General features: G+C 36.9%; 1 protein-coding gene across 1 annotated transcript in view; it reads right to left on the minus strand.

The window, feature by feature from the left end:
* LOC145521610 (uncharacterized) overlaps window positions 1-13,580 on the minus strand; it is a 361,851-nt gene that overhangs the window by 11,781 nt on the left and 336,490 nt on the right. The window contains exon 9 of the mRNA XM_081530353.1: window positions 8,543-8,687. The gene's annotated coding sequence lies outside the window, so the exon portion shown is untranslated. The remainder of the gene's footprint in view (window positions 1-8,542; window positions 8,688-13,580) is intronic.

Here is a 13,580-nt window from a genome sequence, read left to right on the forward strand (position 1 = left end):
CAGCCTAAGAAATCAGCCGACAAACCTCATTATTGATGGCGTCAGGTGGTAGATCAATGCCAGAGGAAAATCAATGGTAAAAATATTTTTCAGTGGTGCATACAGATGAAGAGCCACAGCAGTGTTTCTTGATGGAAACCACAGAAGTCTGCAGTCACCCCTGAGAGACACTCCTTCATAGACGGCAAGAACTTATCTGGTGCTCTAGAGATACTAATTTGCCCCATGTGATTTCCTGTGTTGCAGAATGTGTACGTATTTGCTATGAAAAGGGGGGAAAAATGTGCAAATTCCACTGAAAGTAAAATATAATTTCTCATGTAGTATTTTGTTTTATGGGTATTAACTACATATGTGCATGCATGCTAAGTTGCTACAGTAATGCCCAGCTCTTTGCAACCTTATGAAGTGTAGCCCACCAGGCTGTCCATAAGATTCTCTGGGCAAGAATACTGGAGTAGGTTGACATGCCCTCCTTCAGGGGATCTTTCCGACCCAGGGATCGATCCTGTGGCTCCTGCAATGCAGGCAGACTCTTTACCCTTGAGCCACCAGGGAGGCCCATTAACTACATATATATGGCTGCTTAATAAATTTAAAGATCAGAAAGTTTAAGAGCTATAAAGCATGTTTCAATGAAACAGCACCTCAATTTTACATTTGGAGAGAGAATAATTGTGAAAATAACTTTCTCATACAAAAAGATAACTCATACAAAAAGATAAAGTTCCAGAAAAATTCTATGCCCCAGGATGCTTTAATAAGCATTTAAGAATGGGAGAATAGTAGTGAAGTGGTTTTAAAGAACAAAACTGATTTATGTCCTCTAGTGCCAAATACCCTTACACTTTGTAACAATTTTCTTTCCAAATCATAGACCAGATCCAATCAGAGCACTCCTGCCCCAAAGCTTGTGGGTCCTATGAAGGAGCTATCAAACTAGGATAACTGAGTGAGATGGGGAGTTGGTGAAATGGTATCACTACAGCTAAGTTTACTCTGTGGTTAATGAAGCATAACTTTAAATCCTCATTTATGCAGATGTCTTTCAAGGTTCGGAGAGGTGTACTAAAAATCTTATATACTATATTCTGAACTTCCTCTTTCCCAAAATTGTATGTTTCATCAGTCAAAAAACTTGGATTTTCTTTTGGGTGTTACCCATTCGAAGCTCACAGAAAAGAGCACATCCCTTAGTAAACAAAGGAGGATCTATTTTTCTGCTACTACCGCATCTTCATCAGGAGAGAAAAACTATCTTCTGGAGGTAGGCTACATGAATTTCACCAAGGAGAGGGAATGCCAAAACTCATTTCAAAGTAAAACAGGATTCAAACAAGTCTTCATTTACCTTCTCAGAGAAATAAGGTACAGTTTACTAAGCATTATTGCTATAAGTAATTTGTAAACTTCATAACTTTTCTAGGTGTGTGTGTGTGTGTGTGTGTGTGTGTGTGTGTATTATATATAGCCTGTTTTCACATACTGATTGGCAGTAAAACACCCAAAGTTGTTTTTAAAGCTGTGAAGAGCCTGGAAGCCTCTGTCCTTCCCAGAGACAGTCTTGGATCAAGAGGAAAATAAACTGATGAAGTCTAAGAATTTATAGGAAGATGGAAGCAAGGTCAGAAAAAGCAAGGTCAGAAGAGCTGAAAACCCTTGAACCAACATGGATACTCTTAACATCTCACTTAGGTCGACCCATTAGGAAATCTTATTGACTCTTACCCAAATATTTCCAAGGAGTAGTCTCTTGTCACCTATTCTATCACTACCAAACTGCTCCAAACCATTATCCTTTCTTGTCTAATTGTTTCATTTCAGCAGTCTCCTAACTACCCTCTCTAATTCTACCCCTCATCCCCATCTCCCCTGCTTATTCTCTGCATAACAGTCAAAGACAACCTTTTGAAATAGAAGTCAGATCGTGCCATTCTTTGCTCAGACTAAAATTGAGTCCTAGGAATGGCCTATAAGGTCCTTTGTGATCTTCATATCCAATCTCACTCTTCTATCATCTTTCTGCCTTACTCTTTATTTTTTCTCCCCTGATTACTCTGTCCCAGCAATGCTGGCCTCCTTGCTGCTTCTTGAGCATATCACACTTCTACCTCAGAGTCTTTCCACTTGCTTTTCTCTTCAGATATTCACAGAGGTCATTTCCTTTCTCCTTCAGGTTTGGCTCACATTGCCTTTTAACTAACAGCCTCTTTAGCTGTCATATCCTAAATTTCTTTAACACTGCCTAGCTCTCTTCCTTTATTTTACACAGTAGCATTTATTATCACCTATAACTATGCATCTTCAGTTCAGTTCAGTTCAGTTCAGTTGCTCAGTCCTGTCTGACTTTTTGCGACCCCATGGATGGCAATACGCCAGGACTCCCTGTCCATCACCAACTCCCGGGGTTTACTCAAACTCATGTCCATTGAGTCAGTGATGCCATCCAACCATCTCATCCTCTGTTGTCCCCTTCTCCTCCCACCCTCAATCTTTCCAGCATCAGGGTCTTTTCAATGAGTCAGATCTTCACATCAGGTGGCCAAAGTTTCGGAGTTTCAGGTTCAACATCAGTCCTTCCAATGAATATTCAGGACTGATTTCCTTTAGGATGAACTGGTTGGATCTCCTTGAAGTCAAAGGGACTCTCAAGAGTCTTTTCCAACACCACAGTTCACAAGTATGAATTCTTCAGCACTCAGTTTTCTTTATAGTCCAACTCTCACATCCATACATGACTACTGGAAAAACCATAGCCTTGACTAGACAGACCTTTGTTGTCAAAGTAATGTCTCTGCTTTTAAATATGCTATCTAGGTTGGTCATAACTTTACTCCCAAGGAGTAAGCATCCTTTAATTTCATGGCTGCCAGTCACCATCTGCAGTGATTTTGGAGCCCCCAAAAGTAAAGTCTGCCACTGTTTCCACTGTTTCTTCATCTATTTGCCATGAAGTTATGGGACCAGATGCCATGATCTTTGTTTTCTGAATGCTGAGCTTTAAGCCAACTTTTTCACTCTCCTCTTTCACTTTCATCAAGAGGCTCTTTAGTTCTTCTTCACTTTCTGCCATAAGGGTGGTGTCATCTGGACATCTCAGGTGTTTGGTATTTCTCCCGGAAATCTTGATTCCAGCTTGTGCTTCATCCAGCCCCGAGTTTCTCATGCTGTACTCTGCATAGAAGGTAAATAAGCAGGGTGACAATATACAGCCTTGACGTACTCTTTTTCCTATTTGAAACCAGTCTGTCATTCCATGTCTAGTTCTAACTGTTGCTTCCTGACCTGCATACAGATTTCTCAAGAGGCAGGTCAGGTGGTCTGGTATTCCCAACTCCTTCAGAATTTTCCAGTTTGTTGTGAATCACACAGTCAAAGGCTTTGGCATAGTCAATAAAGCAGAAATACATGTTTTTCTGGAACTCTCTTGCTTTTTCACTGATCCAGCGGATCACCGAAAACTCATTTGTTCTATTTGATCTCTGGTCCCTATGCCTTTTCTAAAACCAGCTTGAACATCTGGAAGTTCACAGTTCACGTACTGCTGAAGCCTGGCTTGGAGAATTTTGAGCATTACCTTACTAGCATGTGAGATGAGTGCAATTGTGCGGTAGTTTGAGCATCCTTTGGCATTGCCTGTCTTAGGGATTGAAATGAAAACTGACCTTTTCCAGTCCTATGGCCACTGCTGAGTTTTCCAAATTTGCTGGCATATTGAGTTCAGGACATTCAAAGCATTATCTTTTAGGATTTGAAATAGCTCAGCTGGAATTCCATCACCTCCACTAGCTTTGCTCGTAGTGATGCTTTCTAAGGCCCACGTGACTTCACATCCCAGGGTGTCTGGCTCTAGGTGAGTGATCACACCGTCGTGATTATCTGAGTTGTGAAGATCTTTTTTGTATAGATCTTCTATGTATTCTTGCCACCTCTTCTTAATATCTTCTGCTTATGTTAGGTCCATACCATTTCTATCTTTTATTGAGCCCATCTTTGCATGAAATGTTCCCTTGGTATCTCTAATGTTCTTGAAGAGATCTCTAGTCTTTCCCATTCTGTTGTTTTCCTCTATTTCTTTGCACTGATCATTGAAGAAGGCTTTCTTGTCTCTCCTTGCAAATCTTTAGATATAGCTTTCCTTTTCTCCTTAGCATTTGCTTCTCTTCTTTTCATAGCTGCTTGTATGGCCTCCTCAGACAGCTATTTTGCTTCTTTGTATTTCTTCTTCTTGGGGATGGTCTTGATCCCTGTCTCCTGTACAATGTCATGAACCTCTGTCCATAGTTCATCAGGCACTCTGTCTATCAAATCTAGTCCCTTAAATCTATTTCTCACTTCTACTGTATAATCATTAGGGATTCGATTTAGGTCATATATGAACGGTCTAGTGGTTTTCCCTACTTTCTTCAGTTTAATTCCGAATTTGGCAATAAAGAGTTCATGATCTGAGCCACAGTCAGCTCCCAATATTGTTTTTGCTGACTGTATAGGGCTTCTCAATCTTTGGCTGCAAAGAATATAATCAATCTGCTTTCAGTGTTGACCATCTGGTGATGTCCACATGTAGAGTCTTCTCTTGTGTTGTTGGAAGAGGGTGTTTGCTATGACCAGTGCATTCTCTTGGCAAAACTCTATTAGCCTTTGTCCTGCTTCATTCTGTACTCCAAGGCCAAATTTGCCTGTTACTCCAGGTGTTTCTTGACTTCCTCCTTTTCATTCCAGTCCCCTAAAATGAAAAGGACATCTTTTTTGGGTGTTAGTTCTAGAAGGTCTTGTAGGTCTTCATAGAACTGTTCAACTTCAGCTTCTTCAGCATTACTCGTCAGGGCATAGACTTGAATTTCCCTGATGTTGAATGGTTTGCCTTGGAAACCAACAGAGATCATTCTGTTGTTTTTGAGATTGCATCCAAGTACTGCATTTAGGACTCTTTTGTTAAATATGATGGTTACTTCATTTCTTCTAAGGGATTCTTGCTCACAGTAGTAGATATAATGGTCATCTGAGTTAAATTCACCCATTACAGTCCATTTTAATTCTCTGATTCCTAAAATGTCAACCTTCACTCTTGCCATCTCCTGTTTGACCACTTCCAATTTGCCCTGATTCATGGACCAAACATTCCAGGTTCCTATGAATATTGCTCTTTACATCATCGGACCTTGCTTCCATCACCAGTCACATCCACAACTGGGTGTTGTTTTTGCTTTGGCTCCGTCTCTTCATTCTTTCTGGAGTTATTTCTCCACTGATCTCCAGTAGCATATTGGGCAGCTACAGACCTGGGGAGTTCATCTTTCAGTGTCCTATCTTTTTGCCTTTTCATAGTGTTCATGGATATGAACCCATGAACCCATAAACTATGCATCTTATTTTACATTATTTTTGCTCATTGTCTGCTATTCTATACTGAGTTGTGAAGTCCTTGAAGGCAAGGCTTTTATCTTTCACTTATTGCTCAGTTACCCATACCTAAAACACAATAGACATTTAGTAAATGTTCAATAAATACTTACTGAAAAAATGAATAAGTCAACGAATGACAGCAATAGAAAAATACATGTGAGACTCATAGTTTCCTCTTGTCAGTACAAACTTAAATTATTTTGCAAGGCATTAAATGTCCTTCAGTGCACTTAACTGATTTTTCTAGACCCATTGCTCATCATTCCCTCTCTATACTCTGCCATCCAGTCAGGAAAGACTACCTATCCATTATTTCTTTAATATACCAGACACATTTATGCCTCATTTTCTTGTTCATGCTGTGCCTCTGCCTGGAAAGTTTCTTTTTATCTTCTCTTCATTCTTTCTCTAGCTAACCCTTGCACATCTCTAGAGACCTAATTCCAATGCTTTTTCCCTCTGTTAAGTCATCTGGGACTCCTCTAAACAAAATCAATTAATTTATTAATCCCCACACAGTGCTCCCAGGCTATATTTTACTTGTCTCTTTTAAAACAATCAAATTATATTATGATTATTTATAACTCCAGCAAGGAATACAGTGTCTGACACATAATAAATATTTGTTGAATAAATCAATACATAAAAGTTCCACTTTCCAGGCCCAAGACATTATATTGAGTGCTAAGTTTCTTTAGTAGTGTCCAGCTCTTTGCGACCCTATGAACTGTAGCCTACCAGGCTCCCCTGTCCATGAGATTCTCCAGGCAAGAATATTAGAGTGGTTTGCCATGCCCTTCTCCAGGGGATCTTCCCAATGCTGGGAACAAGCCTGCGTCTCCTGTGGCTCCTGCAATGCAGTTTGACTCTTTACCACTGAGCCACCAGGGAAGCTAAGCCATCATATTAATTCTTAGTATTTCACCACTGATTTCTTACCAACCTGGATATAACCATATTATTGGTATGGGTCTTGATAACTAATATCCATTAAATGCTTACTATTTGCCTTATACTGTTTTCAAACACTTTATAAGTATCATATCATGATCACAAATGTTTTCTTTATAAGTCGTAGTCTTATCTGATATTAGAGTTGAGGAAAAATAAAAATCTGCTTCCTGAATATGTGCTCTTGGCCACAAAACTGTAAAATCTCCCAATTAATGGCTTATCCAAAAAGTTAGTGCCAAGTAAGAAACTTTCCAAATATACAACATTTTTCGCTTACTGAGTGTTATTAATACAATATATCTTCACAAAGCATATAAACTCATTGGATTAAATAGTAATCCACTGAAAACCTCTGAATGATACTCTAAAATGAATATAAAGGAAAAATCAGGAAGATTTATGGAATTAACCAATGAAATGGTAGATATGTTCATAAATGATAAAATAATGGAATGAATTCATACCCTAAAAGGATAGATTTCTATTCTATTCTGTGAGTAGAATTTTTTTATATAAGAAATTCCTCTTTCTACACAACAAGAATTAGCTCCAAAGAAAAAAACATGAGAATTTTTATCACTGTTCTCATCCAAGTTTCTTACTAGCCATCACACCTTAATAATCCTTATTGATCTCAAATAACTTTTCAAAGATGAGGGTTAAAAAAAATCTGAAACACAACTAGCACTGTGAAAGAGGGATCAATGGATCAGTATGTTTTTGAAGCACAACTATATTAAGGGGGTTATAGAATGAAAAGAGAATATTACCAGTGTTATTCAGTAGATCAAAAACAGCCCTAGGGTTAAATTCCATTTTAAGGGGCAATGAAACAAGATTTTAAGAAGTTAGTTGGAAATTCAAGTTTAAAGTCCAGCATGTAACTTAACGGTCATGACTCCATCCTAACAACAAATAGGATTTCATTTTCTTTGGATTTCTTTGGAGCTCAAGAAAATAAAGTCTATCACTGTTTCAACTTTTTCCCCATCTATTTGCTATGAAATGATGGAATCAGATGCCATGATCTTCATTTTTTGAATGTTGAGTTTCAAGCCAGCTTTTTCACTCTTTTCTTTCACCCTCATCAAGATGCTCTTTAGTTCCTCTTCACTTTCTGCCATTAGAGTGGTATCATTAGCATGTCTGAAGTTGTTGATATTTCTCCTGGCAAACTTGATTCCAGTTTGTGATTCATCCAGCCTGGCATTTTGTATGATGTACTCTGCATATAAGTTAAATAAGCAGGGTGACAATATACATCATTGTCATACTCCTTTTCCAATTTTGAACCAGTCAGTTGTTCCATGACTGGCTCTAACTCTTGCTTCTTGACCTGCATCAGGTTTCTCAGGAAATAGGTAAGGTGGTCTGATATTCTCTTGAAGAATTTTATACAGTCTGTTGTGATCCACACAGTCAAGGGCTTTTGCGTAGTCACTGAAGCAGATATAGATGCTTTTCTGGAACTCCCTTGTTTTCTTCATGATCCAACATATATTGGCAATTTGATCTCTGGTTCCTCTGGCTTTTCTAAACCAAGTGGTACATCTGGAAGTTGTTGGTTAATATACTACTGAAGCCAAGCTTGAGGGCTTTTGAGTATAACCTTGCTAGCTTGTGAAATGAGTACAGTTGCACAGTAGTTTGAACATTCTTTGGCATTGCCCTTCTTTGGGATTGAAATGAAAACTGACAAGGCTGTGATCTATGAAGGGGACCACTTAAATTAGCATTTTCCAAAATGAAATATCTAGGTGTAAGTCTAAGAAATATGTACAGGACCTACATATAGAAAACCATACAATTCTGATGAAAGAAATCAAAGTAACTAAATAAATGGTACAATATTCAATGTCTATGGATAGGAAAACTCTGTATTGGTAAGAAGTCAGTTCTTTCCAACTTGACCTCCAGATTCAAAATAATACCAACCCCTGCAAGTTATTTGGTGGATATCAACAAACAGATTCTAAAATCTTATGAAGAGGCAAAAACCCACAATAGCCAACACAACATTGAAGGAAAAGAACAGGGTCAGAAGATTGACACAACCCAACTTTAGGACTTACTGTAAACCATTTATAATACTTTAGCACAGTAACCAAGACTGTGGCATTTCACTGAAAGAATAGACAAACAGGTTAGTGGTATAGCATAGAGAACCCCAAAATACACTCACCTAAATAGAAACAGGGGCTTCCCAGATGGCACTAGTGATAGAGAACCCTTCTGCCAATTCAGGAGACATAAGAGACAAAGGCTCAATCCCTGGGTCAGGAAGATTCCCTGGAGGACAGCACGGCAAACCACTTCAGTATTCTTGCCTGGAGAATCCAATGGACAGAGGAGCCTGGTGAGCTACAGTCCATGGGGTCACAACAAGCTGGACACAACTGAAATGACTTAGCATAGCACCCAAATAGAGTCAACTTTACAAAAAATCAAAGGCAATACAATTTACAATTATGCAAAAATAGTCTTTTCAACAATGGTGTTGGAACAACTAGATGTAAAAAAATGCATCTAAGATGTAAATGTTATATCCTTTACATAAATTAACTCGACTATATCATACACCTATATGTAAAATGCAAAACTATAAAATTCTTAGAATATGACATGGGAAAATACCTAAATGACCACAAGTATGTGATGACTTTTTAGATATAACAGCCAAGGAAATGACCCATGACAAAAGGCACTGATAAGCTGAACTTCATTAAAATTTAAACCTTTACTTTGTAATAGACATTGTCAAGGGAATGGGGGGAAAAAGACACAGGTTGGGAGAAAATATTTGAAGTCTGATAAAGGACTATTATGCAAAATATACAAAAGACTTAAAATTCAACAATAAGAAAACAATCAACTCAACTAAAAACTGGGCCAAAGACCTGAACAAGAAGCAAAGAAGATATAGATGGCAAATACACATATGAAAAGATAGTCCACATCACATATATTTAAAAATCAACAACAATATACTACTACATATATTTTAGAATGGCCAAATCCAAATGCTGGTAAGGATGTGGAGCAAGAGGAACCATCATTCATTGGTAACGTGAAAGCAAAATGTTACCGCCACTATGGAGGACATTTTGGAAATTTCTTACAAAACTAAACATAGTCCTACCATATGATCCAGTAACTGTGTTCCTTGGTATTTAACCTAAAGGGCCTAAAACTTATGTCTACCTAAAAGCTTCACACAGACGTCTACAACAGCTTAATTTGAAATTGCCAAAATTATGAGGCAACCATTATGTCCTTCAGTAGGTGAATATATAAATAAACTGTAGTGTATTCAGACAGTGAAATATTATTCAGTGCTAAAAATAAATGAGCTATCAAGGCATGAAAAGATATGGAGTACACATGAACACGTACCACTAAGTAAAGGAAGTCAGTCTGAAAAGGGTACATACATCTTGATTCCAATTATGCAATATTCTGGTAAAGGCAAGAACAGAGACAGTAAAGGGCTTCCCTGTTGGCTCAGATGGTAAAGAATCTGCCTGCAGCGCAGAAGACCTGGGTTCGATCGCTGGGTCAGGAAGGTCCCCTGGAGAAGGGAACAGCTACCCACTCTAGTATTCTTGCCTGGAGGATTCCATGGACAGAAGAGCGTGGCAGGCTGCAGTCCATGTGGTGACAAAAAGTTGGATATGACTGAGTGACTAGCACACATACACACACAAAGAGAGGTACTTAAAGGATCAGTAGTTGCCAGTAGTTAGGGGTCTGGCTGGGGGTGAATAGGTAGAACAGAGAGGATTTTGGGAGCAGTGAAACTATTTTGTGTGATTCTATAATGGTGGATATACATCATTATACATTTTTCAAATCCAATTGAAACATACAAGATAAAGAGTGAATTCTGATGCAAACTATGGACTTGAGTGATAATGTTGTATCATGCGGGTCTACTGATTGCAACAACGTACCACTCTGATAGAAGATGAGGTAGGCTCTGCATGTGTTGTGGACTGAGAGCATATGAAAAATTTCTGTATCTTCCACCTCATTTTTCCCTGAACCTTAAACTGTCTAGAAAATAAAGTCTATTTTTTAAGTTAGCTCTTCAGCACTAATTTTTATATATAAAATTCACAGTTTTTACTCTACAAATAAATGCTTCTTTTAAAAATAATAAAAGGAAATAGTTAAAACTTTTAAAAGGTTTTCTTTTATATCTATCAATTCATACTTTTATTAGTTTGTTTAGGAATAAATCTCTTTTACAATAACTGTATTTAAGTGTCATCCTGTTTAACCAGAATTTCTCTGACTCCCTCTTTGAGTCTGACAAAAGATATTTAAATAAATCAGAGTGCATCGAGTACAATTTTTTAATGAGGAGAAGACTTTGTTCTCTTCAATGTCTGCTAATGCAATTTTTAGGGGAAAAAAAACACGATGAAGGAAAAAATTGTTTATCTTTCAAATTCTTAACTGTTAATAAAATTTCAGATCCCTCTTAGCAGCACAAAATGTCTGGGCATCACCTCTCTGGGGTGTATGGATTTTGGATTATGTCATAAAAGATGATTTTTTCTTGATTGAAGTGAGAGGTGGAACTAACCAGGAGATGAACTCATGGGTAATTCTATAGATAAACACTTTCAGAGTAGAACTGTAAATGTAATTTTCTGATGAAAACCTAGGTGTTTTTTTTTTTAAGCCTTCTAATCAAAAGTCATCTGAAAACTTCTGGAAAATAAATCTGGAAGATTGGGAAGAATTGCAGGAGATTTGAGAGGAACATGAGTATTGGAAAAGATTTAGAATTATTCTCCAATAGATTTTTTCCCAGCCTCTCCTTACCAATCTGGCTTACACAGTAGCTCAGAGAAATATTTCCAATCTGTAATAATGAACAGGAAGCTACTGTTTAGCATGACTCTGGTCAAAGGACAAAACTAAACCCAAAATACTGTTTACATTCCTTTGTGGTAAAATGTGTATTCATACACTCTGCTTTAGGAAAAATTCCAGCTCCAATAATTTAAAATATCTATTGTGAGAGAGATATGTTTGTAGTAAATTATATCTGGCTTATAAATGCAAATACCACCTTCTCAATCACCTCTACAACCACTAGCACCTGATTTTTTTAAATTAGATAAAGCCATAGTCATTAGTGAAGGGAGTCCACGGTGGCACAAATATAGAAGTTATATTTCTTTCACTCTTTATCTTTTTACATACAGAGTTCATTTCTTCCATAAAATATAAGATAATCATTAAAAAAAAAAGAATGAGAAGAGTCTTTTTGCAATTAATTATTCTTTTTAAACACACACATACACACACAATATAGCAAAACAATATCAAAGTCAGTGTTTCATTTCATGTCTAGTGTCTTTCTAGACATGCTAAGGAATCCAATTCATTGCATTTTGAAGAAATCTTCAACTCTTAAATTGGAGAGCTACTTATGGAAGAGCACAAGAATCATAAGGGGTTAAAAGTGATCACCAGGAGAACAAATTGATGTCTATAAGAATTTTTTTTTTTGACCCCAAGATCCAACTAGGCCACACCTATTGATCCTAAAGACAGTTAATCTGACTACAAAATTTTTAATTAGTTCTGAACTTGTGATTCATTTAAATATAACACTTTACTTTTCAACAATACTTTATGTAATATTATCCTTTTTTCTCCATGTTGGTTGTTTTCCCAGCTATGGTATACCTTGTTCATTTTTGCTTACGTTTACTGAAAGAGGTACCACTACAGTGGGTCTTTTTCTTAAAAAAAAAGTCTTACTTATGGTCACAGCAAACCCATCAGCATTTCCAAATTAATTATGATCTGAAATGATCTTTATGGCTTGTGTATTATGGCTGGCATTTCTCTTTGATGCTACTGATTTCTACAATACGAAATGTGACAGTTAAAGTGGTTAGGGGATACATAAAGGAACAGTATAAATTAAACATTACAATGTAAAATATTACTTTTTAAAATAAGTGAATACTTTAGGAAAAGATGCAACATATATTTGATAAAAACTTTACCCAGAAAACATATTTCAATATCATTTTGTTTATTCTAAGTTATTAGTCATTAAAATTTATTAATGATTATAAAATCATTTACCAGTCCAACCAGACTTCCAAGACTTTCACTGGGGAATATGAAAATAACCATCTGCAAGTTCCTCTGATAGCCAATCTCAATTGCAAAGCAACACAAGAAATATTTATTTGGTGAGATTGATTAGAAGCATTATTAAATATTCATCAACTCCTCCATTTCATTCCTTTTCTTTTATTCTGCTAGAATACTGACAGATAAGGTCCTATAGTATAACACTTACATAATCAAATGCAAGCAGGAGTATACCTAACTTTGTAACCATTGAGGAAGTTATTCCAAAAGCTAGAACAGAGATTAATATCTTAAAGTTCTTTTCTCATTCTTTATGGATAAGATACTACAACAAATCTTAATCTTATGTTCTATGACAGAGCATTTTCTTATTGTTTAAACAGGAACTATTTATCCCCTCAACTTTCAAGTTTTGGATTATTTTATTTTGTTTAATTTTTTTCTATCAACTTTACAGCAGACACTGAGATCATAGAGGTGTGACTAAGGAATTACATCTTCAGTTCCCTTCCAACAAGGTGACCACTTGCAAGAACTCCAGTTCTCAGAAACAGTGACTCATACCCTGATCAAATGCATTAAAGGTCATCTAAGCAATGCCAGGAAAGGATGTGGCTCCTTGCCAATATTTTTCTTCCCAGTTTATAAGTGGAAACAGTGTTCATGTTTCAAATGAGCAGATACTGCTTTATTTACAAACTTTAGTGTTTCAGCAAGCCATAGCACTGGTGTCACTAATGAAGTATTCTGAACTACTTCAGCAGCACCTGGAACATCAGGACAAGGAGATGTGTAGCAGTCACAGCACTGAAGTTAGATGGGCATCTGGTTTGACATAGGGCTAGGAGCAAAAAATTATTATATTATGCAATAATCATATTCTAATGCTTATTGTAACATTTTCTGAAGTGAATGACAAGAGTAGAATACCATTAACAAGGCTCTATAATTTAACATAGCAACCACTCTTGAAAAGAAAAGAACATTGGCTTTTGTCACAATTCCATTAAGTATACCCAATTTGAATGACTCATGAATGGCACTTTACTACTTCTCTGTCTTTAAACTTTAGCAGCATGGTGAGCTTGAACTTTTGA

This window comes from Giraffa tippelskirchi, chromosome 9 (genome assembly GCF_054371585.1).
Source record: "Giraffa tippelskirchi isolate mGirTip1 chromosome 9, T2T-mGirTip1v1.2.pri, whole genome shotgun sequence".
NCBI classification, from domain to species: domain Eukaryota; kingdom Metazoa; phylum Chordata; class Mammalia; order Artiodactyla; family Giraffidae; genus Giraffa; species Giraffa tippelskirchi.